General features: G+C 49.8%; 1 protein-coding gene and 1 long non-coding RNA gene across 4 annotated transcripts in view; one reads left to right on the forward strand and one right to left on the reverse strand.

Moving 5' to 3' along the window:
• The window catches only part of LOC147015980 (atrial natriuretic peptide receptor 1-like), a 206,338-nt gene that overhangs the window by 166,600 nt on the left and 29,738 nt on the right, over positions 1-10,000 (reverse strand). The window lies entirely within an intron of this gene.
• LOC147015981 (uncharacterized) overlaps positions 1-10,000 on the forward strand; it is a 45,283-nt gene that overhangs the window by 26,940 nt on the left and 8,343 nt on the right. The window contains exon 2 of the long non-coding RNA XR_015049960.1: positions 8,808-8,955. This is a non-coding gene — a long non-coding RNA (uncharacterized LOC147015981). The remainder of the gene's footprint in view (positions 1-8,807; positions 8,956-10,000) is intronic.

Raw genomic sequence — 10,000 nt, forward strand, 5'->3', positions numbered from 1 at the left:
ATGAATTTATAAACGAAATAAAAAGCATGAGCAAGCAAATGAAGGAAGAAACGAAAAAGCTGCGGGGTGAGACGCAGAACATGGGCCGATGCCTGCAGGCGGGCATGAAGGCCGTGACCAGGGAGCTGGGAATGGCGACTCCACGTGTGGGAGCAAACGAGCTGGAAGGGGGTGCAACGGCTGACAGGCCCGCGGTGGAGGCGGGTAAAAAAATAATTCGGGGGGCGTATTGGGCGAGGGTCGTGACAGAAGAATCGACGGTGACCAAAAGGGAAAAATTAAATGGGGAGACCAAAACGTGTGAGACGAGACAGGAGGTGACGACAACGGAAATAATAGTTGAGACAAGGGAGGTAAAGGGTGAAGAGTTGGCAGAGACACGGGAGACAGAAAAAATAGAGGGAAGACAGCACGATGAAGACGGGGTAAGTGACGCACACACACACACGGAGGTAGTGGAGGATAATGGGGGTGAGCTCGCGGAGCGTGTGGGGACCCAGTGCGAGCACCTGGATGGCCTCCTCCAGGAACGAGGGGAGGGAGTATGCCCCCTTGAGGCGAGTCACGACCAGGTGAGTTCGGTCGTGCTTTGCGAGGTTGAGAGGAGGAGTGCTGTGGACGGGTGCACGGAAAGCTTGGGGGGTATAGAGGCCCCGGAGACCCTTGTGGGGACACGAATCCCCAGTGTGGTTGTCCCTGTGTGTGTGGTGCAAGGTGTGAGTGCGTCCCCGTGTGTGGAAGCGACCCCGTGTGTGATTGGTGTGGTGGCGATGGTGCCGGAGTACGTGCTTCCCAGCACGCCATGTGTGGATGAGGCACGGTGTGTGAGTGAGGAACCGCGGGTGAGTGCCCCCGCGTGTGTGGGTGAGGCACCGTGTGTGAGTGAGGCCGTGTGTGTGGATGAAACGGCCAGTGTGGATGGGGCACCGCGGGTGAGTGCCCCCGCGTGTGTGGGTGAGGCACCGTGTGTGAGTGAGGCCGTGTATGTGGATGAAACGGCCAGTGTGAGTGAGGCACCGTGGGTGAGTGCCCCCGCGTGTGCGAGTGAGGCACGGAGTGTGGATGAGGCACCGCGGGTGAGTGCCCCCGCGTGTGTAAGTAGTATGGTTTGTGTGAGTAGTGAGGCACGCGTGAGTGAACGGCCGAATGTAAGGGAGACCGTGTGTGTGAGAGAGCGGGATGTGAGGGAGATGTCGGTTGGCATGCGGGAGCACGCAGCCGCATCTCCCGGTGTGAATGTGATGGTGTGGACTGTGTGCGTCGTAACACGCAGGTATGCGTGGGTGGAATGGCGACGACGACGGCGACATGAGAGGAAAGAAAGCCGAGTAGCGGCTGTAGTTGTTTCGGGGACCGTGCCGGGTTCACCCAGCAGTGAGCACGAGGTCCGTGCTGTGCAACGCACGAGACCGCCACGTACTCGCTTGCGAGAGTGAAGTCCCGGTCCGGAAACGCACGCGGTGGATTTGCCGATCCCGCGGACGGACAAAGTTTAGGCAGGATAATGGATTTGGACCGGACGGGTTCTCCACGCGATCGTGTGTGTTAAGCTCCAACGGGCAAAGCACATGTGTTCGCGTGGGGAACCCCTCGAGACGTGGGGCTTGTGTTTTTTTTATGCGCACGGTGACGCCATGGCTGCACGTGGGGTTGGAATCCGGCAGGAGGGGTATCTCTGCCGGATGGTACCGTCCAAGGAGGGACGAGGAACACGTGCAGCTGCATGACGTCACGGGCAGGTGCAAAGTGCGCGAGCTCTGAGTTGCCGCGCTGGTAATGCGCATGGAAAAAAAACAAAAAAAACAGTAAGCCTCACTTTCGGGTGCACAGGATTCCTGGGCAAGGGGTGGAAGACCCCCTTAACCTGGGCACAGGATGGAAACTAGTTAGGGGGAAGGGTTAGCTTAGCTAGACCGGCTCCATGGGGCAGGGGTAAGTCCTCATGGGGCCCGTGGAATGGATTAGTTAGAGGGATTGTAGCGAGATTTAGGTTGGGAAATTAATTAATGGGATTATTTGGAGACTGTGACAGACTTGTGGATGTGTAGTGGGGATGTAGTTTAGCGACGTAGTGTTAAAAGGAACGTGCTGTAGTTTAAGGGATGACGTGGGAGCACGAGTTAGTTAGGGGAGGTCGTTAGAAGGATGGCAGAGTTCAGCAGTGTGTGTTGAAAAGTTGGTGAGTTGTGAGGCATGTGCTTGGTGAGTGAGTGAGGCCAGCGGGTCTGTGTGTGTGGAGTGAATGGGGAATGCATGGTGCGATGAGTGATTGGGGGGAGGAGTGACTCCCGCCCAAGGGACCCCGGGGTCAGTATAAAGTGAGTTAGGGGGTTCGTCAAATTGAAAAATGGAGGTTGTTTTGTTGTTGGTGTGAATGTAGGCTCGAAACCCGTTTGGAGGGGTGCAGCAGCCCTGTTGACGGGCTTGGGAGCGTGGCTGCGAAAGGTGAGTATCGCTGAGTGGGTACCCCGGGCACCAGGCTAGTCGGCCGTGGTAGGCCAAGGGCCCATGGGGGGCCGGGATAGCGTAGTGGGCACGGGTGCGCCTGCTTGGTGCGGGGGCCCGGGGCGCCGTTAGCCGCGTGGGCAGTGTTGTGGGCACGGGTGACCCTCGGAAAGGGGCCCGGGGAGCCAGCCTGCCACGTGTGCGTTTCAGGGGAGGTGCCATGAGGGGGCACTCCCCGGTGTTAGGGAGCTGGTAGGCTCGGAGGCAGTGTAGTGCCCGGGGGTGCCATAGCAGGAGAATCGGCAGAGGGTCTTGCCTGCCAAAGGGAGCCACGTGTCCCAGCCATGAGACCGTGTGAGGGCACGGAGAGAAAATTGGGGGGCGAGGCCCGAAATTGTGAGGACACCAACACAGGCGACGGGAATCTGGGTTGTTAGAACCAATAGTTTAAGCGAGAGGCGCTTGTTGAAAGCCCCGGGGTAGTTTAACAGTTAAATGGTTAGGGTAGATTAGGAGATGTACCCCTCCGCACCATCCATCCCCTCGCTGTCGTTGTGGGCCGCTGGACCCACTTTGGTTATAGATCGCCGAACTCTGGGGAGGCCATTCTGAGGCTTCGTTGGGCCTCGACACAGGACGTTAGCTCTCCCTTGTTCCCCTCCGGGAAGGGAACGTAGGGGTTGGGAGTAGGCTAGGTGACAGGATAGGTTAGCCGAACAAGGACGATAAAGGGGGTTAGGGGACGATTTATAGTGGGGAAGTAAAAAAAAAAGTAAAGATAAAAAAAAATAAGTTGGGGCTAAATTGGGGTTTGACAAATTAAGGGAGTGGGTATGTACAGTGACAGGCAAAGGCGATAGGTGGGAGGGAGACAGGTAGGTAGGTCCGAGCCCGCCTTCCAAGTGGCCAGCACCACCGCACTCCCTCCACCAACCTCCACTGAACGGCAAAGGCTGGCCAACTTCATCTGCCGGCTGGCTATTTTTTCTTCAAGGCCTGTGCCGGCCAGTTCATCTGCCGGCTGTGTTTGCCTGCAGCGGCCTTCTTCTGCGGGCTGTGTTTGCCTGCTGCCTTTGCCATGCCATGCCCACTGCCCCTGTTCACCAGCCCCGTTCAATTTTTGCTTTGCCCCCCCCTGTTCATTTCCATGTGCGCCAGGATCCGCAAGGCAACAGTTTGCAAGCTGCGAGAACTGCCCTGTTGGCAGCTACAACACGGGCCTGCAGTGGCGGCCCGTGCACCGTGTTTGTGTCCATCCATCCATCCGTTGTGTTCATTGCGTGTGCCACTTGAGCTGGCACGGAGACTACGTTTGTGCGGCCCATGCACCGTTGTGGTTTACTGCGTTCAGTTTAAAAAGGGAAGGCCTTGGACTGCGTGTGAGCAGCCAGCCACGTTCCCTGTCACCTGCATTGTTTTGAGCCGGAGACTGCATGCGAGCAGCCTGGCTCCCTGCTAACTGCTTTTCTTTTGCAGAGTTCATTGATCCTGGGCCATGGTTTAGTGTAAAATTTGTAAGTTAAGGTTAAGATGTACTGTAAATATGAGTGCGCCCCCCCGGCATGTCTGTCTTAGCGCCGGCAATTTTATGTAAGTCGTCCGTGTGAGTGAGTTTGTTTAGGTAGCTACGCAGCCCTCAGGTTATTTATTTTGGGGACACGAATACCATGAATGTCGCACTCAGGGATCCGTAGGTAAAATGTACTGGGGGAAAACTACACATGATGGCACACGAAAATTTGACGACTCGGGACGAGTCTGTAAAAAGGGGAGGGGGTAGTGTTGTGGTTACCAAATTCGCAAACCACCATTCAGGTCCCTTAGGTGAGGTATCTCGGTAAGTATATGTGTAGTTAGGCCCAAACCCGTTGTCTAGTGGGAATACATGTCATTTATGCGTGCTGCGACTCTTCAGGATAGCCGTTTTTCTTTTACTATCTTTATTTTGGACCAACCGCCATTGTTACCACCACCAACCACAACATCAACCACCCACCGTGGCGCCGCTTCACGTCACACCTCGCAACCGTTGCATCGCCACCGTTATTGCGCCGCTTGTGGGTACCGGTGTTGGACTCGTGCAGGGCGCGCGCCGAACAGCGTGTACAAAACCACGGATTTTCCGCGCCAAAAACGGATCAAAAACGACACACGCCCACTTTTGTTACGTCCAATCGGTGAGCGAGGGGCGATTTGGCCCCGCCTCCAGGGCGTTGGAGGGCGGTCGCTATATGCAAATTCATGGATCAAAATGCATTCACGCCCACTTTTTCTCGGGCCAATGGGGAGCGAGGTGAAAGGTCGAAGGCAGGGGGTCAAAGGCGAAGCCACGGGGCTTATACAAGCGACCGCGTTCGTCAGTAGAGCTGAGTTAAGACTTCGCAGTCGGTGGAGTTGGGAAGAAGAAGCAAGAAGGAGTTGGTCGTCGTCGGCGTCGTGTGCGTTGGAGTCGGAGCGAAGAGGACGGAGCTGTGGAGAGGCGGCGAGGGCAGACGAGGGGGTGCTCGCGTCGTGCCGGGAGCTGCACACCAGGGAGGCCGACGGCGCGACCTGGTCGAGGTGGAGACGCTCGTCGCGGGACTCGAGGCAGAGTTAAAATCCTCTATACCCCGAGCATCAGCAACCCCCTCCTGTTTCCCCCCCGCGCTGAGATAGTGCGACCAAGGGGGCCCCTTTTCCCACCCCCTACCAGACACTGTCCACGAGGCCCGCGGAGTTGAGGCACCATCGCCGCTCCGCGTCTCATCACCAGACGGGTAGGCCCGACCCGGTCTCGGCCTCAGGCCCGCCTCATCCTTGAGGGTGTTCTTTTTCTTGGTTTTGGATATGTGTTGTCGGCGCCGTCTGTGAAGTAAAATTGTATAAGTGTTGCCGTGTGCTCGCGTAATCGGTATTAGATCTGCATTGTGTCTTCGCTTTTACATTTGCTTTTTGTGGAAAATTGCATTGTGTTTCTTTTCCTTCTATGTGCTTTTGGTGGAATTGTATATGTGTGCTTTCCGTTCATCGCGAATAAATGTGCTTTGTGTTGAACTGTTTCCCGCTTCGCTTCGTCATTTCTTTCATTGAATCCTCATCTTGCTTCACGTAAAGGGTTGGTAGTGGGATGAATACGCCCGATAATTAATCGAACCGTCGAGGCCGACGATAACACCGCTCGGTTATCCCGATAGTACGGAACGGGTCGCTTAAGTGGCCCGTGTCCGAAGTCGACCTGCGGCGAGGTGCGATCGCCCGGTCTACCCTCCGTGTGGGTACTTAGGTAGGTCGAATTTGGCGAGCAACCCTGTCCCACGCGGGGGGCCGATTGGCTCGATCGCGGTGAGACCGAAAGGTCCACCCGTGACTGGTTCCCGGCGTTAGTCCGAGAGGGTCACGACTGGATTGTCCGTCCGGTGGGCGACGTGCCGCGATTCGAGTTACGTGGCCGTCAGCACGCCGGCGGGCGCGAATCCGTAACAATATATATATATATATATATATATATATATATATATATATATATATATATATATATATATATATATATATATATATATATATATATATATATATACTAGCAAATATCACCTGTCACTTTGCTGATGGGAAAACAAAAGGAATGTAGGTAATTTGGTCACAGGAAATTTGGTCACAGTAATTGGGTCACGGTATTATTATTATTATTATTATTATTTATTATTCACTGCATTTAAAGCCAGTAAGGCCCAAGAGCAGTAATAAACATTTTCATTTCATGGCCGGTGAATCTTGTTGGCATAATGACGTATTGACCAAGTTTACTGACTACTATAATGGAATCGGAATTTTAAAGTTGAGACAGAATCGATTCCATTATAGTAGTCAGTAAACTTGGTCAATACGTCATTATGCCAACAAGATTCGCCGGCCTTGAAATGAAAATGTTTATTTCTGCTCTTGGGCCTTACTGGCCTTAAATGCAGTGAATAATAATAAATAATAATAATACCGTGACCAAATTACCTTGTGACCGAATTACTGTGACCAAATTACCTTGTTGCCGTTTTACCGTGACCAAATTACCGCGCCCCAACAAAAGGGGAGGGAGAAAAAGAGGGGGGAAGGGGGGGGAGAGAGAGAGAGAGAGAGAGAGAGAGAGAGAGAGAGAGAGAGAGAGAGAGAGACAGACAGACAGACAGACAGACAGACAGACAGACAGACAGACAGACAGACAGACAGACAGACAGACAGACAGACAGACAGACAGACAGACAGACAGACAGACAGACAGACAGACAGACAGACAGACAGACAGACAGACAGACAGACAGACAGACAGACAGACAGACAGACAGAGACAGAGACAGAGACAGAGACAGAGACAGAGACAGAGACAGAGACAGAGACAGAGACAGAGACAGAGACAGAGACAGAGACAGAGACAGAGACAGAGACAGAGACAGAGACAGAGACAGAGACAGGTTGTAGGAGTAGGAGAGAGAAAGAGTGGGGGAGAGTGGGGAGGTGAAAGAGAAAAGAGCAGAAGTTCTTCTTATACTGTGCACACGAAGCAAAAAGTGGGGTTAAGCAATTGGTTCACTTTGTCTGTCTGTCTACAGAATGATGTCAGTCTATGATCGTGGATCTACTTAATTTCAATTGAATGTTATATTTTGAACACGAGAGAACACAAATTGGAACAGGAACCTGCAGCTGAGTCGTAGTTTGGCTGAATTTGGCAAATTCTACGGAATCTTGTCCCGATCAGGAATGTGAAGAGAGGAGTAAGGTAATTATTTTAGTCTGTCTGCCTGTCTGGCAGTAAAACAAAATTGAAAATCATTCCAAACAGGAAACTTTGTGATTTATGGGATGTTATAAAGGGCAAAAACAACAAGCACAAATAACTAATTTAATGTGTTAAATCCCTTTGTGTGCTGCCTTTTTGGCTGCTGGTTGCATCATTGGTTAGGGGTGCAGCTATGCCGCTGATGTAGTGACCCGATTACCAGTACACTGGTGCTCATTTTGCTGACCTCGGAAGGGTGACAGGCTGAGGCAACACCCTGGTGTTAATTCAGCAGCCAACAGGGCTCAAACTCAGGACCCAAGGATCCCAAGCCACTCCCCTAACCGCTCACAAACTCAGGACACTAGGATCCCAAGCCACCACCCTAACCGCTCTCAAACTCTGGACATGAGGATCCCAAGCCACCACCCTAACCACTCTCAAACTCAGGACATGAGGATCCCAAGCCACCACCCTAACCGCAAAGCCAACACCAGGCTTAATGTGTTCAATAAAGTGGTGCAAAAGATGGTGCATCAACAGTGGTAAATTTCTGAATTTCTTTTTTTTTACATCCTTTAATATCTTTATTTTATGTAATTTTAATTAAATACTTTAACACTGTAGAACACAAATCGCCATCTTGGCACTTTCAAAAACCTTCCATTTATCAGTACTTGGACAAAATATTACAGCATCTCGACCAATCAAATTTGCCACTCACGTTCTCAGCATTGAGGAATATTGAGGTTCAGACAAAATTGCGGCTGATAGGAAATATAGACTGTCCTCAGAAATGCAAGGCAAGAGTTTAAAAGATCCTTCCTATGTCCTTTTTCTGAAGACTGTGTAGGGTAAGGTGTTCTATGAACTCTCTGGTTGTTTGTAGTATTTAGTACAGCCACACTCTAAAAATAAGGAAGGTGATATTTTCAAAAGTGATGATAAACACAGACCAATATAGTGTTCCCTCCGCAAATAATTGAAATTGCCAAGAGATTAGATGTAATCATCTACTCTAGAAAGGCAAAGAATGTCATCATTATAGAAATGACTGTCCCAATGGAAACAAATCTGGAGAATGCTCATGTCAGGATTTGTTCACTGCGATGGTAAATGGCTGATATGTAGTATGTTACTTTCCTATAGGAGTTGACAGCGGAGGGTTACTGCATATGCAACACATTATTAAACAGGTTCCTGATTGCCCTCGATCGACAGAAGGGAAAAAGAAAGACCATCATAGATGGTGAAGCCAACAAAGCTTTGATCCAGCTTACATTATCTGGTTATGATGGAGTCCTAAGGTATTCCACTAGATGGCAATACTATCATGACCAAGAATATGCTGTAATGGAAGGGTGATGGTTTGTGATCCCTTAAAACTGAATAACTCATCAAAGTCTGGTTTAAAGTCCACATACCTTGGACCATAAATCCCACTGGATAACTAACCTAGAGGAGATCTGCAGAATGACTTTCTGAGTGTTACTTTCACACATTCATGAGTTCTTATATGCAGGATGAGTCATAACTCCCAGGACATGGTTTTAGATGCTTATGCAAGATTTGTTTATACCATCTATTTATACTACTATCTTTTGTTTTGCAGATAAAATAAATAATGCATTAAACCAAGATGGCAGACACCAGTCCATTTGCAGTGGAAGAGAGGCTGGCAGCAGTAGTGTGGTACCACAAGAGGAGAAACACAAACAAGACAATGAAATCCCACACTGATGCAAAAGATGTCTAAGGAGGTACTGTATTGTAATTGTTGTATTACTGTAATATTTTATTATTACTCCTGTTATTATATATTACTGTTGTTATTGTAATATGTTATTACTCCTGTGGCTTATGGCTCTCCCTGGTAGATGGTATAAACAAATCTTGTATAAGCATCTAAAACAGTGTCCTGGGACTTACAACTCACCCTGGACATATAAATTAAATAAAGGCTCTGAAGGTGACTGTGCTGATGTTATCACCAATGACCGAATCCTCCATTGAAGGTTAGGAGGATACATCTTAAAATGTATGCCACGGTCGTGTCAGGTCGGCAGACACGTGTGTCCGGGACTGATTAACTTGATATAAAACAGCTTCATGTTCTGATGGCACATGGAAGCAACTTGATGTCTGTTATAAAATGGATTTGCTTGGAATGAGTTTGTAAAAGTTTGATTTGTAAAAGCAAAAAACACTTTTGGGTGAGATAATGGAGAACATATCCTTCCTTTCTTTCTTTTAAGTGCAGCCTCATGGCTGCTGGTTGCATCCCTGGTTAGGGATGCTGCCAATGCAGTGTCCCTATCACCAGTACACTGGTACTCATTTTGCCAACCTGAGAAGGATGACAGGCTGAGGCAAACCCACCTGGTATTAATTCAGTGGACAACAGGGATCGAACTCAGGACCCCAAGATCCCAAATCAGCCACCCTAACCACGAGACCAACACCAGGCTGGTACCCTTCCTTAAAATAACATATTAATAAAAAGGTTGTATGCATATTCAGCATTCTACTCACATGATATATAAAACTCCTCTTTTAAACTGCTTAACCTTTACAGACTCTAACATCCCACAAATAGGAACAAAGTCATAGTAGTTATACTGGTTCACAAAAGTTTGCTAATGCTGTAGTACCGTTTGTGTAACATAACTTATGGAATGTAACCGTTTCCCTTTTTCAAGCCTTGTGTTGGCTTAAGATCTTCGGGTCCTGCATTTGCGCCCCCCTTTTGGCCCATTTAAATAACACCAGGTGAGTTGACTCAAACTGTCATCCTTCTGAGGTTGG

The sequence above is a fragment of the Eptatretus burgeri genome, chromosome 12 (genome assembly GCF_056783735.1).
Source record: "Eptatretus burgeri isolate ZD-2024b chromosome 12, Ebu_testis_v1, whole genome shotgun sequence".
Lineage (NCBI taxonomy): Eukaryota > Metazoa > Chordata > Myxini > Myxiniformes > Myxinidae > Eptatretus > Eptatretus burgeri.